This window comes from Macaca fascicularis, chromosome 6 (genome assembly GCF_037993035.2).
Source record: "Macaca fascicularis isolate 582-1 chromosome 6, T2T-MFA8v1.1".
In the NCBI taxonomy this organism is placed as follows: domain Eukaryota; kingdom Metazoa; phylum Chordata; class Mammalia; order Primates; family Cercopithecidae; genus Macaca; species Macaca fascicularis.
This window is the reverse complement of record NC_088380.1, coordinates 118,099,472-118,117,891: the sequence shown is the minus strand read 5'-3', so window position 1 is coordinate 118,117,891 and position 18,420 is coordinate 118,099,472. Positions and strand designations below refer to the sequence as shown.

Sequence of the window (18,420 nt, the reverse complement as noted above, 5' to 3'; positions counted from 1 at the left end):
GTGGCCATTTGTTCCAGTAATTGTGTTGCCACTTCTTAACCCTATCATCTTAAATCTCGTTTTTTACAAAGTAAATTTCACCAGTTAGACATAGAGTCGTGCTTTACTAAAATTGCCAAGTCTTGGGGTTTTTTTTTTTTTTTTTTTGGAGCTTTTTAGTTCAGATGGAAGAGAGAGTTATGGTCTCTAACTCCCTGTCTATGGCCAGCTCTGCCATGGATGGCACTATGCCCTCTTAAATTCCCATTTTCTCCATCCACTCACGTGTTGCTGAACAGCTTTGCCAGGATTTCATACAGGGAAGCCTTTATGCCATACATACAGCCTTTTCAGATGTCACCTCGAAATCATCTTCATCAGCCTTGAATACTTGGATCCCTAGAGGGGTTCCTGGCACCCCAAACAGCAGAGGCCCTGTGTGTGAGCTTGAGGCATGAAGCCACAGAGGCAACAGTACCCTCTGGTTGAAATGGGTTTTCAATAACGCGTGTGTCACTGAGCTGCTGCTTCTCCACTCCGTTCAGTGAAGGGAAACTTCAAAATATTTGGGGCATACAGGATTCAAAATGCATGTTGAACAGAGGGACTCATGCATCATTTAGAGTTTTCCTGTGCTTAAGGAGACATATGGCGGTCGTGTTTTCTAATGTAAATATCAGAACCCTTGGCTACATTTGTCGAAGCACAAGGACATAATATTTGAAATCAAAATGATCTTAGAAAAGCCTGTGTATATGGTACGCACATCTCTCAGGAGTTTCCAGACCAGCAATCTTTCTTTGCTTCGGGATCCCCTTGGAAGTCAGTTCTCTCTGCCCTTTTTCCCAAAACACTCTCAGTTTTTCTAGTCTCTTTTCAGTGTTTGATGTTGACAGAAGTTATTTCTTTACTGAATTATTTGCCTATTACCCAGGTCACAGGCAAAACCATCAAAACATTACTTTCTTTCATGCCCCCGGAAACCTCACTAGTTGAAAACCTTGTATGGTTCCTGAACATAAATGTGGCTAAAGTGCCATCTAACTCTAGAATTAGCTGTCTGCCCCTCACTCAGTGCTGACTCTCTACTTCCACCCCAAACTTATTTCTGCTGAGGAATGGTAATAGCAATGACGATAACGATAACTGACATTTAGCCAGGGCTTCCTAAATCTCAAGGCCTTATTACTCATTTATATACCCACATAACTTCCTTTAACCCTCACCTGGGAATTTTGAGAGCTTCCCTGAGGATAACATTTAAAAGTTAAAATGAAACCTTGTTTTAATATTAAAAGCAATACTTAGGATATATCAGACCACTAACATCAGAAAACATGGATAGCCAAAACGAAAGAAAGTGATAAAAGCACCCACGGTACGATCACAAGACAGCCTGGGTGTTCTTGGAAATTCTGCCGTTTAACAGGATTTCAACAACAACAAGCACAGCGTTATGAGGCAGGATCTTGCACCCCAGCGAAGGTCCAAGGGAAGTGGGACCTTTGTTCCTCCAGGACAGAGATGTGAGGAGGTGCCTTCCCATGCAGGGTGAGTTTGAGGCACCAGTCAGTCTTCCACTGCCCAGCCTTCCTCACTGAAACCAAACATTCTAGCCCTTTGCCTCAGCCCTCCATCCCCTGCCCTCTTCCCTGCCCCCCATAAATACCTGGGAAGTTGGGGAGAAGGAGTGGCTCCCAAATAGCTACTTAAGAGGGATCTAGGTTTGGCAGACAAATGCAGCTCTGGTCGCTGGGGGACATGTCTGGAAACCACATTCACATAGAAAGCATACTGCTTTTACTTAGAGAGAGTATGTTTAAATAAACATACACAGCAGATGTTGGATGCTGATGGAGACTGCGGTGGGGCAAAAATCCTCCTAAGATAACCCTTGACATTGGACTGTGGTTGATCTTACCAAGGAGAGAAACTTTGTATCAGATTGTGCCCCAATAGAGTGTGCCTGCCTAGAAAGAAAGGGCAGCCTTGGGTGGGCAGGGGGCTGGAGACAGAAGGGGCAGAACAAGGGGCCCCTGACAGTGGCTCTAGGTTATCCATTTGCCTGGGCTGGTTCCCTCAGGACCCAGGCTGCAGCAAACAGCTTGCTTTCTTTGTCCTCATTGAATTAGAAGGAAGTCAAGGAAGCCTGCATGACTGTAAGTCAGGGAAATGTGAGCCACTTTTAAAAGCTTGCAACATCGAACTTTCCCATTGGAATAGAGCCAAGCCAGGGCAGATGTGTCAAAGTCTGCTTTTGGCTCCCTTGCTTGCTCACTCCAGGAAGGGGGAGGATGAAAGCAGAGACAGGAGAGCAGAAAGGTGTACATATAGTCAGTAAAGCTGCATTTGGTCCTAGGAAGGGAGAAGTACAGGTCAAAGGTCCCACTTATTGGCCATCACAGTCTGTGAAAACAAAAAGCAAAAACTGAAAAGCAAACAGCTCTCTGCACAGGAATAAAAGAGGAGGGAGGAGGACTTAGTGGAAAGTCAGGGCTGCCTAGAGGCATAACAAATAATCACAGGCTGGAAAAGTACAGTGGAGGGGAAAAGGAGGGCTAGGCAGATTCCTCAGCAGGGCTTTGGGCTATTTTCTTTGGCACCCTATCAATTATGTTACTGTGGCCTCTTTGAATTTGGTCATCTAATGCTCTAAATAAATACACTGTCCACAGTTTTACAGTCTTGGATTGGGGAGAATGTTCTAAGTCTAACAGGAGGCCCAGAGTCCATAAAGGAAAGGTTGACAGATTGGAATGATTAAAAAGTCAAAACTCCTTTTTGGCAAAAACCAGCTCACAAGAACAAATTTAAAAGTCAAATGAGGACTGTGGGAAAATATTTGCAACACTGATAAAAGACAAAGAGTTAACATCCATTATACCTAAAATATTCCTATAAAACAATATCAAAAGACCAAAGTCAGAAGGAGGGAGATTAAAATGAACAAATATGAAGAGGCATTTTAGAGAGAAAATTACAAATGATCAATAATATTTGAAAAATGCTCAAACTAACAATTATGTAATCCATAATACAGAAAAGTTTTTTTTTATTAAATTGGCAAAATTTAATAAAATCTTGATGACATATAGTGTTTTTAAGTGGATAAGGAGGTAAACCCCTTCATATTTTGTTAATGTGTAATTTCTGTAATGTGTAAATTGGTATGACATTTTTGAAAGACAGTTTGGCAGAATTTTTCAAATTTAAAATAAAAACATTCTACAGCCCAGAAGTACTACTTACAGAATTTATTTTAGAAAAGTACTGGGTCTACTGGGAAAGGGACATGTGTGTGTGTGTGTGTGTGTGTGTGTGTGTGTGTGTACACTGTAACACTGTTATAACAGCAAAAAATTGGAGACAATGCAAATACCATCAACAGGAAAATGGATCAATAATTTATGTAACATCCATACTAGGGACTAAAACAAAATGACCAAAAAAATGAGATGTATCTACATGCACTGATGTGGTGCTATGTTAAATGAATAAAAAGCTGTAACACCCCTTGGGGCTCTGCGGTTGCTGGCATCTCTGAGTTTTTGGGCACTGCCACATCCCCCCTTGTCCAGATGCCAGTGCCCAAGAAGGAAGCCTGTCACGGCATGCCCGGACCAGCTACTGAGTGCAGAGCATGGTAGGCACAGGATCTGGGCCAGTAGTGTGAGCTGAGAGCAGCCTGCTGGGTTGAGTGAGCGGAGTGAGCCCAGTGGGCCTGAGTGAAGTCCGGACAGAGGCGCTGATGGCTACGGAGATTTCTGGCTGGCTAAGTGGCACCAAAAGGATCCTGTGCCACATAGGTACATATAGCATATATATGCATATAGGTAAGCATGTATAGCATATTCTATTTTTACAAAAATTAAAACAAATATCTATATATGTACACTTGTATCTACACTGAGAAAAGTATATACAAAGAAAACCTACACACACACTCAAACTGTTTGACGTGGTTAAATGTAAGGGGATGAGACAACTGACTAACCAAAAATCATTTTTCATTTGTTATATTTCTTCTTGTTTGAATTTGTTATAGCGTATATCACTCTTACAGTTAAAAAGCACAATAAAAAGACGTAAACCGACATGCATACATTCATATTATTCTCCTACTGTAAGCAGCAAAGAAATTGTAGCATAAGAGTGTGGTGCACAGAACAACACTCTTTCCTACTCCTTCAAGATTACTGACTGGTGATCACGTAATTTTGGAGACAGCTCTAAACTGACAGCCAAAGGACTTGGACTGTAATACTCTTGGGGCTGTAATACTGAGTATTTCAGTAGAATCTATGAAGCAATATTCACCATTCTCCTACCTCAGTATTTATAAAACAAAAGAGTCACTTTCTTTAGAATTCCTACTCATTAGAGTCATTATGAGGATTAAATGAGTTATCATTAGAGTGTTTGTAAAGTGGTTGGCACACAGCAAGTGCTATGTTGGTTTTATTATTATTAAAGTAGTAAGTGTCCCTTTCTCTCCCACCTCTATTGTGAGAGGAGGTAAAAGTCAACTGATTTCCTGACTTTCCAAAGGCGGAGGTCTTTAAGGACTTCTCTAGTGAAATGTGGGCACATGGCAGATGGTACAAAGGGAAGACTGGCATCTCCTTCCTCCTGGAGGGTTGCAGGGGCCTGTGGCCCCACCATGGGGTTCCTGGAGCAGAGAGAAGGGTCTGGGGGAAAGTCAAGGAAGGGTATTGAATGTCCAAAGGGCAAAGATCACTCTCCTGGTTTCTCATGGAATCAAGTCAAGGGTGGCAGAGACTCTTGGGATTCCCATGAACCTAGACCTGACTGTAGAAGGAAAAAACACAAGGGCCTGCTGGCCATTCCATGGGATTGCCAATTGAAGCAACAAATAGTTGGGCAAGAAGGTACAAGGGAAGAAGTAAACAATGGCACTGACCACTGGGCTTCCCAATATGGTGAGCACAAGCTGGACATCTGTCCATGATGGAGTTACCTCTGGCTACCCTGTGTGAGAGCCTGGCAGACGATGACATGAGCTACGGGAGACCCTGGTTTGACCAAGGGATCATCATTCTAATAAGCTTCTTTCCAAGCTCTGCAGGAAAGGGTTAAAACTAGAGGGTGGAGATAGGGAAAGATCCTTGAGATAAGGACGCTCTGGGGTTAAAATGATAAACTAGAGTTTATAAAAACTCAATTGAACTAAAAATATCACTGTCCTAGACTAAGTTTATACTGGAATGAGAAAGAAGATAAGGTATCTGTTCCAGAAAGATTGTATAGTGTGTGTATGTGTGTGATAGGAAAAAGGCATGAAGAAGAAGAGGGAAAAGACCAGGAAAGGTTACGTAGTATGAAAATAATGCAGGCTCTATGCTTGCACAGATTTCCCATCTGCTGTACATTGTCTTTCCTCTCTTTGTTCCTCAGGAAACTTTCCTGTCCCCTTTCATGGAGTTATAATGATGGAAGAGGTTCAGGAGAAAGGAATCAGCTCCTTGCAAGGTAAAAAGAGTTAAGAGAGTTTTTTGTTGTTGTCACTGTTTGCTTTTAAATACTTTAATTTTAAAACAATATACTGGGAAGAACATTGCAAATGGAATTCAGGAGATCAAAGAAACCTGGGATAAATATCGCAAATTCTCTCAGGCTCAATTTCCTACTCTATAAAGTCTGGTATTTGGTAGCATTAGATGACCTCTAAGATTTCCTCCATTTTACTTACAATGTAATTTCTGCTCTACTTAATGAACTGGAAGGTACCTTAGGATCCGTCAAAACCCTGAATCAATATAAGAACATTCTCTGGGACAATTCACAAAGTGTGTTACATTTTATGAATAAATGTTTTTAATGCCTTAGTATAAATTGGTACTTTTTTTAATATAAAGGAATTGTGGACCAAAAGAGTGGTTTTCTTTGGCATGTTACTAAAATTGAGTTCCATCAGTTTTGTGTGCGAGTACATTATTTATCCACCGAAAAACTCCAAACTGGGGCCACAAGCAGAGTTTCTCAGAAGTTCCTTGTAGAGAAGTGTAAGGGCTAAGCCATTGCTACACCTTTGCCAGGTGATGTTCAAGGATAAACCAGGGATGTTCAAGGATAAATGCTATTAGGGTTGGGGGGTTATGCTAGTGGCAACAATAGAGACACCCTTAAACTGCAGGGGCTCAATAACTGCAAAATTTTGTTTCTTGCTCATGTGAAGTCATGTGGGTCAGCAGAGCTCTCTACTATCCAGTGACTCAGGGGTCAAGGCTCTCTCCATCTTGTCTGCCAGCACCTCAACATGTGACTTCAAGTTCTTCTGATCAGGAGGAAGAAGGATAAGGGAGACACAACAACAGTTAGGAACCTAGGACCAGAAGTGCCATATCACTTCTGCTCTCATTCCTATCTGCCAGAACTCTGTCACATGGTCCCAACCCAGCTGAAAGGACCTGGAAAATGCAGGAAAGCACATGTCTATTCAGTGGGCATGAGTTGTCTCTGGATGAACTGATGCAATCAGGGACATAAAGCCACCAAGTGAGAGCAATTCTCTACCTTGTGTGTTTGGAATAAATGACCAAAAGCCTTGGTTTTTAATCTGTGGCTTCTTTAAACTCTTTTCATTCTAAAAAACATTTAGTTTTGAAAAACTGAGGGAACTTTGCTAGGAAATGGGTCTTCTAAACTCTTCTTCATCACATCTGGAGAGGGGGTTGCCTTTAAATGGCTGCATCACACTGTTGATTCATCATAAACTTTAAGCCAACAAAAATCCTGATTTAATTGTTGGGAGAAATTCCTGCCAAGCCAGGCCTTCAGATCCTGTAACTGCACCATTCATTTTGTTTTAAACCTAAATGCAAGACTTTATATTTATTCTAAGTGTCATCCTGTTATTTTCAGACAATTGCTTCAGCCTTCTGAATTTTTAATTCTGTCATCTATTGTAATATTTGTTTCTTCAATATTTGCATCATACACCAATTTGATGAGCATATGTTCTGTGTCTACATCCAAGTTCTTGAAAAAATAGGCCAAGGGCAGAGCCCTCCAGTAGAACCCAGAGACCTCCCTTGAGAGGCATCACAATCCATTAATAAACACAGTGGGTTTATTTGTTCCACTAGCTTCAAATCCTCCTTACCTTATTATCAACCAGTTCACATTTCTCCAATTTCTCAAGGACTTTTAAGGTTTCATAGCACATCTAGACGAAAACCGAACTCGTTATCTCCCTTCCTAAGTCCCCTCCTTCTCCTGAATTATCTACCCGTTAATGGCACCACCATTCAGTCTACTATGCCAGCAATCTGGGAGCAATCCCACAATCTCTCTCCTTTCTCTCCCTGAGAACTGAACTTGAGTCAGTCCTGACACTTCTCAACTGGGGCTGCCATCCCCTCAAGTCTGTACCACTGCTTCCAAGCTTTTCTATGGGTCTCTGGGCATTCCTCCTCCAGTGTATCCTCTTAATCTTCACTCAGTGATCTTTCAAAACACAAGTCACATCATATTACACCCCCTGATGAAAACCCATCGAAACTCTACAGTGTAAGGAAAATGTTAAAAATATTAACATGTAGTTTGGCATAGGCAATGACCAAACAGAAGGCCAGCAGGGCTACTCCAGATGGAAAGCAGGGCACCTTCTATTCTCAGATCCTAAATGTTTCTAGGTGGCACCCTTCCATCTCCTCAGCTTCCACGCAGAGGTTTCAGCAGACCCCACATTTGCATCTCAACACTTTAGCTCTGCTTTCTCAACTTTCTCAAAGCTCCTCCCTCAATGCAGAAAGGCTCTTTCTCCTCTGAGGCAGGAAAGCATTTTATACGTTCAACCTCATGCCCTGGTTTTTGGTAGAAACTGGTCAGTCTTTCGGGGTTTATTCTATTGAGGCAGAGCCAAGGTTTTAGAATTTGAAAATAAATGAAATAAATAAAATAAATGAAGTAAAATAAATAAAACAAAAGATAAGCTCCACTCCCTCTCCCCCAAAGGCCAGGCGCTTAGAAAGTAAAGCTTTCCAGGCTTTCTTTTTATAGTCTCAGCCAGTAATTTGACTCTGTTCTGGCTGGATTCTTTCGTGTCTTTTCTTCTCTGAGGCAATCAGCCTAAGTTTCTCTGCCCGGTTAAATGGTGAAAAGACCACAAAGTAAAAAGATTTTTCGAGAAAGAAGGGGACTTCTCATAGTATTTCAAAATATCATCTCAATTCTTTGTTATTCCATGCACCTACACTACAAAATTCAGCTCATGTAGGCAGGGACCACTATTTAATCTCTGTGTTTCCAGTGCCTGGGACATATTAGATGCTCATGAAATAATTCTGACCGAATGACTAAACCAATGAACAAGGATAGACTGTATCGACAGCAGGTTGCTAATCTACCAGTATGCTAATATCATAAAAAAGGGAATGGAGTGATTGGGCTTAGTTCATCTGTTGATGGTTGGCTCACATTGCAGGAATAGAAAAATATATTGCTTCTTTTGAATGCTGCGGAGATTTTAAGACCACATCTGTGACAGTTTTTGTAAGAAAAAAAGGGTGGATGCACAAAAAGAAAATTTAGTAACGTATTTGCAGATAATGGATAATCCCTGTGTACTAAGGATACTTAATTCTTCAAATAGAAAAGATTCACTTTGCTGCCTTCTAACCTTATACATGTTTTCTCTCATTATAATGGTAATTAATACAATTTTATAAAACTGAATCAGTGGTTTTGTCTGGATTCGTCTTTTCAAAGCCTGTTCAACTTACTGGACTTCCCAGTGCATAACTGGCTTTAATAATGAGTATATTAACATAACAAATATAAACTCATATTTTCCAGGTGCTAAGTATTAGCCCTTCTTAATTATTTCTAAAAGGACCTTTTTTTTTTTTTTCCTCCTTCACATGATTCCTTCTTCCTTTATGTGACACTTCAAAATAAATTATCATTGACCTTGCATGGTCCTTAACAGATTTCAGTGGCTTTGTGACATTGATCTCTTCCCACAGCTGGTGCCCCCTCTGTGGAATGCAGGTGAAAGCCAATATTGCTGTGCTCTTAGAAGCAGCATTATAAAGAGGAAGTAAGTGTGTGGGTTCTGAACCCAGAGAACCTGGTTTGAATTACTCTACTAGTCACTCTGGGAAATTGCTTATTGCTCAGAATATGTACAATGAGCCTAACATGCGCGATTATAATAGTTAAATAAGACACATTACATAAGGGGACTGGTATAATTTATAACAACAATTAATATTACACCAAATCTATGGATTAAGCAAGTGACTTGCTACCTGGATCCCGCTGATCTCACTGGAAATGAGAGAGTCAGGTCAGAAAGTGGGTGTGAAAATGGCCTACCACACTAGCTGTCCAGATTGCCAAGGCTGACTCAGCTAACCTGGCCAGCTGGGACAGTGTCCTTCTCCCTTCTCTGCTCTGAGTGCTTTGCTCAATAAGTAACAGCGTGGCCGGGCGCGGGGGCTCATGCCTGTAATCCCAGCACTTTGGGAGGCCGAGACCGGCGGGTCACAAGATCAGGAGATCGAGACCATCCTGGCTAACACAGTGAAACCTTGTCTCTACAAAAAAATTAGCCGGGCGTGGTGACATGCGCCTGTAGTTCCAGCTACTCGGGCGGCTGAGGCAGGAGAATGGCATGAACCCGGGAGGCGGAGCTTGCAGTGAGCCGAGATGCGGCCACTGCACTCCAGCCTGGGAGACAGAGCGCGAGACCCAGAATCAAAAAAAAAAAAAAAAAAAAAAAAAAAAAAAAAAAAAAAGTCACAGCCTTTGCAGACAGAAGAGGCCACACTGCCTACCCCAACCCCCAGCAGTTTTGCTTTCCAGTAAAATGGGTCCACAGGCTCTTAAGTTCTATTAGCGGGTCGGGAAGCCTCTTGCTCCCCCCATCTCCAAGCACTGGGTCATCACACAACCAGACAACTTATTAAAAGTACAGGAGGACAAGATTTTCTTAATGTATTGCATGGCTACTGTATCAGCGTGCACAGTCTCCCTCTCTCTCTCTCTCTGTGTGTGTGTGTGAACAACTAAATATAGTGAGTTTTCTTTATCTCTTGGTTTCATTTTTATATCCAGTTCTTGAAAAGGCACTTTACTCATTTTTAGTTCAAAAAAATTAGGCCCACTTTTCCAAGCTGTTTTCAATTATGTTACTCCACCCACTCTCCATGTTTTTTCCTGGGCCCTCATTTACCCCCTGAAGGATTTACAGGGCAGCCCTCTGCTCTTTCTAAGCCACTGTGGTCATGCTGCCACCACACACCTGATCTCATCTCCAGGGAGCCTGCTGGTTCAGATTCAGAGACTGTGCCAATTAGAATAGGAAAGTTCCTCTTCCTTCCCAGCCCTTATTCCCAAATATTTGTTGATATATGAATATCAGCCAACAGATGCTATTTTTCAAGAATCACTATGTTTCTTCATAGATTTAAATCAATTGAAATCTGCCCTGGCTCCTCCTCCATCAAGACTGGTGGAAAATATAATTTCAGTCCTCACTGGGACTCCACACCTCCAAGAACTGTGCAAAAAACTTATGTATTGTCAGAACATCAGGTTGGTTCCTCTGGTCATGCGTTATGGTCCTACTGAGATGCCTCTTGCTATCGTCCAGTCGGGGCCATCAGCCCCAGCAGCCAACCTGAGGGCACTGGATTCTAGGACCAGCCTTAGGTGCCCTCTGCAACCATCCTTAGGGTCCCTTCCCTTTGTCAGGGTTGGCCACGGAGCAGTATGTGGATCCCTAATATTAGAGAAGCGCTCTCACGTTCATCTCCTTACACGGTCTCTGGAAATCTCTGCCTTCTTTTTCTGCTGGACTTGAAAGTCATTATCTTTTCTCCCTTTCCACTCTGGGGTACCTGACACAATTTCTTTAAACGGTTTACACCTTGGCAAAAGATAAAAAAGGTCATTGATATCGAGTTTTCCGTCAGGTATTAGGATGTTTGAAATAAGAGGAAAGAAAAAGACAAAGAGTAATTATTTGCTCAAATATTTTCCTGTTTGCTCTTTCTAGAATGAGTAAACTCTACTTAGGAGAAGCACCCCAGGGGATCCCTGGCAGCAGGGAGAAATGTAGTGTGGCACAAAGACATCTGTGGAGCAGCTGGGGGTGGCGGGGGCTGCAACGGACCTGAGGATGGTGAGAGTCTTTGCTATAGCATGTGTGTGATTTCCCAGGTCTCCCAGGGTGGTGCCCCAGTGAGGCATTTGGATTCTAATTTTACATTGCTACACTAGTATTTCTTCATTTGTACCTTTCTTGTTTCGTGCCTCTTTTTCACTTATTGTACTTTTCTTCTTTGTCTTTTCCCAACATAATTTCAGGTTGTGCTTGTGGAAAGTATAGCTACTGTAAAGTTAGATATTGTTTGTCAAGGTACCAGATGCTATGAAGGCCTGATTACTGGGTGATTAGTCACTGGGCTAACTTAAGGAGAGTAGCCCACAGCTCAGTCATTGTAATATTCAGATGACTATATCAGATCAAATGTGATTTGAAGTTTGAGCAATCGCTCTGCAAGTCTCTGAGCTGGTGTAATGCATGTCTCTTTATGGAGTCAGAAGGAACATTAGCTCTTTGCTACAACTTCAGTTTCTCATGCTTTTTGCATGATTTCCACCTTCCTGTCTTCTTTCAACTGGTAGCAAATATGAATTTATGGGCTACTCTTTTCCATTTCACTTATTTTATATATTTATGCCCATGTTTATAAACATGTAAGCTTATGAATGCTGTTTATTGTATTTCTATTATCCACTTTCGTTGTAGAGCATCTGCTTTCTTTCACATGCTCAATATAAAAAAAGTTTTGGGGCTAAACAAATACGTTATAAGCTTATACAATTTTACAGTACATGACTTGCTGTGTCCTTTTTCCATTACAAATTGCATCTCACTTATTTTCTCCACTTTTTAAAATTCCATACAACAAAGGTCAGCACATCACCGCCCATGGGTCAACTCTCAGCCTCGGCCTAGTTTTGTAAATAATGTTTTGATGCAATACAGCCATGCCCATTCTTTCAAGTACTGTCTGTGGCTGCTTTCACGCTACAATATCAGAATTGAGTAGTAATGCCAGAGACTGTAGATCTTTACAGAAAAAGTTTGCTGACTCCTACTATGGAACAATCATAAAAAATTATTTTCATCACAGAATCCTAGAGCTTCAGAGCTTAAAAAAAAATTAAAAAAAAAAAAAAAAAGGATAGTAGTCCAAGAACTTCATTTTAGAGAAAACAGGCCCCTACAAGCATCAGACTTTACCAGGTGTTCACTATGTGCCAAGCACTGTACCTTAGCAAATATTATCCCATTTACTACCCACAACCAATATTTTTTTTCTATCATACAGATAAATAAATCAGGATACATGAGCTTGAATAACACTCCCTGGTCATGTAGTTACTATAATCAATGGAGATGGTGGGATTGGACCCACAGCATGGGGCTTCACAGTTCAAAAACAAAACCCTTGCACCATTCAGCCTCTAGGTGAAAGAATTTCCTCTACGTTCCACAGAAGGTATCAGAACAAGGACTAGTGCCCGGTTTCCTCTTCTCCCATGCCATTTATTTAAAGTAAAGATTTTTATACACTTCTGTGTTCTGTGACCAAGAAAAGAGGAGGACCTTTTTTTGTGTGATTTCCCTGAGTCTTGACTAAAAGTATACTGACTGTACGCTCTGGGGTAGGACATCTGTCCCAGCATGCCTGGAACTAGTGCTTTCCCAAGTGAGTCACACAGCTATGGCTGTTTCCTAGACATTCACTTGAGGGCTGACTTAATCCCTTAAGGTCTGTCTAAAGGGGCAGTGAACCATCTATTAGAGGCCCTTCAGTTCCCTGGAGGAAATGGGACTCTTCCTCCTCAAGTCAACCTGTTATGCTTAGCCTTCCCTGTGCTCAAAAAGTAGAAATCACTATTTGGATCATAAAATTTATGACTAATATTTACACTTGGAACAAGCTTAGGGTTACATGCTGCAAAAATTATGGACTCGGCATAAAATTAAACAGCCTTTTTATGCTGTACAGCTTTTGTCAGTTACATTAATGACTGCAGCTTCATGACTGTTGCATTTCCACATGGTCAGCACTCCAGGGGCCTTGACACCTATGCCCCACTGCCTTAGAATTGTCTACACGACTCTTTAATCAGCCTATCGCTAGGGTTTGGATGTCTGTGTTCCTTCAAAATTCATGTTGAAACTTAATCCCCGTTGTGGTGGTATTAAGAGGTGGGCTTTTTAGGAAGTGATTAAGTCGTGAGGGCCACTCATGAATGGAACGAATGCCCTCATAAAAGAGGCTTCGGGGCCAGGTGCAGTGGCTCATGCCTATAATCCCAGCACTTTGGGAGGCCGAGGCAGGTGAATCATGAGGTCAGGAGACGAGATCAACCTAACCAACATGGTGAAATCCCTTCTCTACTAAAAATACAAAAAATTAGCTGGGCGTGGTGGCAGGTGCCTGTAATCCCAGCTACTCATGAGGCTGAGGCAGGAGAATCGATTGAATCCAGGAGGTAGAGGTTGCAACGAGCACTCCAGCCTAGGCAACAGTGAGACTAGTTCTCAAAAAAAAAAAAAAAAAAAAAAAGGCTTCAGAAGGTGAACTGGCCCTTTGACCCTTTTGCCATGTGAGGATGCAGTAAGAAGGTGTCATCTTGGAAGCACAGAGCAAGGCCTTACCAGACACTGAATCTGCTGGCACCTTGATCTTAGACTTCCCAGGCTTCAGAACAGTGAGAAATAAAATTTCTACTATTTATAAGTTACTCAATTTAAGGTAGTTTGTTATAACAGCAGGAATAAACTAAGACATTTACCTTCATGTCTTAACTCCTTAGTCTTTTGGAATTTGGTTCTCTCCTCAGGCTTCTGATATTGTCCTTCCTGAAATGAAGAGCTCCTCTACCTTAACCCAGGCTGCTAAGACTGCTACAGCAAGACTGACAGCTGGTCAGATTGCTGTCCTCATAAAAGCATGGTCATCACCTTCAGCTGGGCTCTCAAATGGAACAGCCTGGCAATCTTTGTTTCCCTGGTCAGTTTGTCTTCCCATTTCCATGTCAACGTTCCTGTCAAACTTCCGATTCTCTCACCTATCTCAGCAAATGGGAACTCTCCACATCTCTACACCTACCTGTTCTCATGCTCCTGTCCTGCTTCGCTCCTCACATTCGACAAGGAGCTCCTCCTCCTATGAAAGGCCACTTGTCCCACAGCTTTCCTCCATCCCATCGTGTCTCAGCATCTCAGGGATCTTGCACTGATCATTTTCCCATCTTCAGAGCTGGTCCAAGAGGCAGATCACCTGAGCAGCAGCCTGGCATGCCGATTTGTAAGAAGTGAAGAGCATCCTTGAAATAAATTATTAGAGAAAAACATTAACAGTTAATTTAGGTTTTCTTATGTAAGCAAAGCATAATTTGGCCTGTTTCTTACTGAATAGAAATGTAAACCAAACAAAATGAAACAAAGAAGCATATTCCTCTGACTCTGGTCCATCACAAATTAGTTTTTGTGATCTTTCCCATTGCAGGATGCAAGGATATGTAAGTAGAATCACAGTGTTGCCACCAACAATGAAGTTGGCCAGCTGACAACTGTTTGGAGGTAAATGAAATCCTCAAGCCCAACACAGTGGAGAAACATCAAATGTGTATTTGATTATATAAAATCAATTATATATGAACCACTAAAGAGAGAGTAAGAATAAAAGTGAGAGCTGAGCAAAATAACAATTTAAATATTATGAGCAATTCTGCCTGCGGGTCCCCTCACTGCTCATATGACCCAAAATAGTGCTGTCAGGGAGGAGAAAAACTAATCCCTGGAGTGTGTACAAGGCCCATCTTCATTATCTCATTCCTCATCATACAGACACTGGAGTAATCATTACTGTCAGCATCAGTCACTGTGGTGAATCACCATTATTATCCTCAGAGTCACACAAAGATATTCAGAATGTATAGGGTTTATTTAGCATTATTGTTTTTCTTTTTAAAAAATGATTTCATTCTCTTTATCTTGTTACTCCATAATTAAAAATACTCTAGAATTATATTTTGCATATATAGGCTATTATATCCTTGACATTACTGTCTAGTTTACACATGTATACACGCATATTATGATAGAGCAGTGTATATACCAAACCATGGACATTTCACTTTATATTTAATGTAAGGGATATCCAAGGATTAATTTGAGAAAACATTATTATCACTAAGAACTTTGACTTTACAACTACCCCCTACATAAGCTGCCATCCTTATAATGCAGAGTACATTGTAACATAAAGAATAATACTGTTTTCCAGGAGAGAGTGACTTATCTAATAAATGCGCCCAAAATATTACCTGATTTTGAAAATTATAATAGTAAGAACTACAGAAAAACTGGAAAACTTCTTGCCAACATGAATCTAGGAAAAAAGGACTTTAAAATATTTCGAATAAAACCTGTAGCTAACATGCTTAAGTTACTTCTATCCATAGAGATTTGGAATGAGTAAATATGCAGGTTTGAGTAAAAAATATCTCTGAAATATAAGACAATTCCAAATAAATTAAATGTTGTATAATGTTTAGTGCTTAAAGAGATCTCTTATTTGAATCAGAATTTTAAATAAGGTATGCCATTTCTTTTATATTAAAAGTCAGTTTCCCATTCCCATTAAATATTAGCCAAATATTTTTTAAAAATCACCTTGTTGAGGATTCAAATTAATAGCCTGCATCAATTTTCGTTTGCTATATTATTTCATATATCTTCAGACATTTATTCTGAACTAGCTCTTTCCTGTGTTAAAACCGAACTAAAACTCCAACAAAAAAACTCCTTTGACCGAATGTCCTCTTCAGCCACTGTTATATTATCTCACCTTCCCAGCCAAACTTTGGTTGAGACAAGATGTCACTCTGTTGCTCAGGTTGGAGTGGCAGTGGTGCAAACACAGCTCACTGCAACTTCGACCTCCCAGCTCAAGTGACCCTCCCACCTCAGCCTCCCGGGTAGCTGGGACTACAGGCGTGGGCCACCATGCCTGCCTAATTTTTTGTATTTTTTGTAGAGAAAGGGTTTCACCATGTTACCCAGACTTGTCTTGAACTCCTGGGCCCAAGGATCCTCCCACCTCGGCCTCCCCAAGTCTTAGGATTACAAGCATGAGCCATCTCACCTGGCCCTAGTCAAACTTTTTAAATTAGCTAAGGTTGTTTGCAATTCTGAAACTTGACTTATTCAGTCTTTTAAGTGGTCTCCTCAGTTTAATTTCTGTTTCAATTTGTTCTCCAAACCATAAGTTGAGTAACTTCTAAAACACAGATTTCATCATGACATTCTCAATCTTGAAATCATTCTATTGCTCTCTATTCCTATAAGGATACAGTATTAATTCCATTACATCATTTATGAGGTTCTCCACCACCTGGTGCCTACTACTTCACCAGCTCAGCTCTTGCTGCTCACATATACTTGGAGTTCTAGCCCATCAATCTTTCCCTGTTCAGTTTCTCAACTGTGTCATGCTCACTCTCACCTAGAAAGTTACCCAGACTGTTTCCTCTGTCTGGGACTTCTTTTGACAGATTTTCAGGGCTGACTCTTACCCTTCACCCCTCAGCTTAAATGTGTCTTCTCCATCATGGTCTTTGTTAGGGTTCCCTGCCACATGTTGTCCTTGTGAGACAGTCAGGTGGGAGGGGGTCCCTGGAGAAACTCCAACGAGCCTGCCCACTGAGTAGGAGCCTGGGAAGTTCACTGTGTTTGCAGCAGAGAGGAACCTGGCCCCTCCTCTTCCTGTGTGGAACCCTGGATTCTTCAAATTGCCAGGCTGGAAGTGCTCCAGCAGAGGGAGTTTCCCCCGTTTTTCCTTTCTCACTCAATGAAACCCTGCTTTACTCACCCTTTAAGCCATCAGCCAGCCTAAATTTTCATGGCCGTGGAAGGGACAAGAACCCCATCTTTAGCTGAAATAAGGAAAAGTCCTGCAACATTTTTGACATGCAACGAGGAGGCTTGAGAAGCGGTGAGTGAAATGGGGACTCAAAACTTCTCACTGTTGCTCCTAAGCATTTTCATCCTCCAACTTCTGAGGGTGGGGGAAACGTGCCCCCAAACCTGGTGGCTCCCGGGGGCAGGGGTTGGGAGAAAGGCCCTTTCCTTCCTTTTTTGGGAAGGACAGGTTAGCAGGGAGTCCTCTCTCCCCTTCCCCTTTCTGCAGGGGCTGGGACTCATGGCCCAAGGGTTCTGCACAGCTGGCTGGCTAGAAGGGGTTCAGCTCTGAACTTCAGTTTTGAGTAAGATAGGAAAAGCTGAAGAAGTGGCAGAAGAATTGTGGAAATTAATCTTGCAGAAGAGGTTCTCTGTGTGAACATACTAACTAAATTTAAAGGAGTTATAAAAGGTTCTTGCTCCTTTAAATTTCTAAGTCATCATTTTGGCAAAATCACTTATGATAATCTGGAACTCTCTTTCATAATACCAAGTGTTTTAAACCTCGAACATTTAACAGCCTTCCCAAAATCAAACTTCAGTTTCAAAATTGTCTTCCCTGGCACCTGGCTTTTCGAATACTTAAGAGGGCCCCTGAAGTGTCCAGAAAAGAGAGGTAAACAGGATTATTTGGCATATTTAGGTACATGGGATTGCCAAAATGATGCTCAGTCTTCTTTAGGTTATATCTTGGTGAATAATGCTAATACATGTTCCAAAATTGTATGGGGTTTCTAAAATTCTAATGTCTGAGTGTATGCTCTCAATCATAATTAAGGTTTTTGTGTCAAGTTATTGTAAACCACGGGGATAACCAAACTTCTTTGTCAATTGTATTTCTAATTTTAACTACCCTGGACATTTTGCTATTCACAGACAATTGTTGTCTTTGTTTTAATCCTTTTCAAAAGATGGTTTATAATAGGCTATTAAGACTGACAGGTGCTCTCAGATCCAATTTCTGATTGTATTTAAGACAATCAGGTTTCTGATAACTTTGGAGATTGTGACATTGGAATAAAGGAAAATGTCTAAGACTCATGAAGAGCTGAAATGTTCACGAATATCAAGCAAAACCAGAGTTAACTAAATGGACCGAACTCAAAGCTGAAGAAACCTTTTTACTTTTGCTTGGAATATTGGTGATCCTTGTTTAGTTTTTCAGAGCCAAGGAAACTTATTTTGAGCTATTTATGGCCTTTAATAATTAAGTAAGGTATACACTCCTGTGATCAAGATTTGGAGCATGTTTGTTTCTCTCTGCCTGGTTTCTCTAGAATTTGGAAACTATCTGTGAGTATTCTTATGGCAATATAGTTGTTTGCATCAGCGCAGTAAGAATCTATTTTTCTTTTGCAATAGGACACACTTGGAAAAACTGGTAATTTTACCAAGGCTTTGACTGGAAGGGTATGCTTCCCTTTCAG

The 18,420-nt window shown here is 41.2% G+C and overlaps 2 long non-coding RNA genes across 2 annotated transcripts in view; one reads left to right on the top strand and one right to left on the bottom strand.

The window, feature by feature from the left end:
- LOC141407052 (uncharacterized) overlaps positions 1-14,350 on the bottom strand; it is a 59,706-nt gene extending 45,356 nt beyond the window's left edge. Inside the window, exon 1 of the long non-coding RNA XR_012414005.1 lies at positions 14,139-14,350. This is a non-coding gene — a long non-coding RNA (uncharacterized lncRNA). The remainder of the gene's footprint in view (positions 1-14,138) is intronic.
- LOC123574012 (uncharacterized) overlaps positions 1-18,420 on the top strand; it is a 133,091-nt gene that overhangs the window by 21,028 nt on the left and 93,643 nt on the right. The window contains exon 3 of the long non-coding RNA XR_010587554.2: positions 5,395-5,469. This is a non-coding gene — a long non-coding RNA (uncharacterized lncRNA). The remainder of the gene's footprint in view (positions 1-5,394; positions 5,470-18,420) is intronic.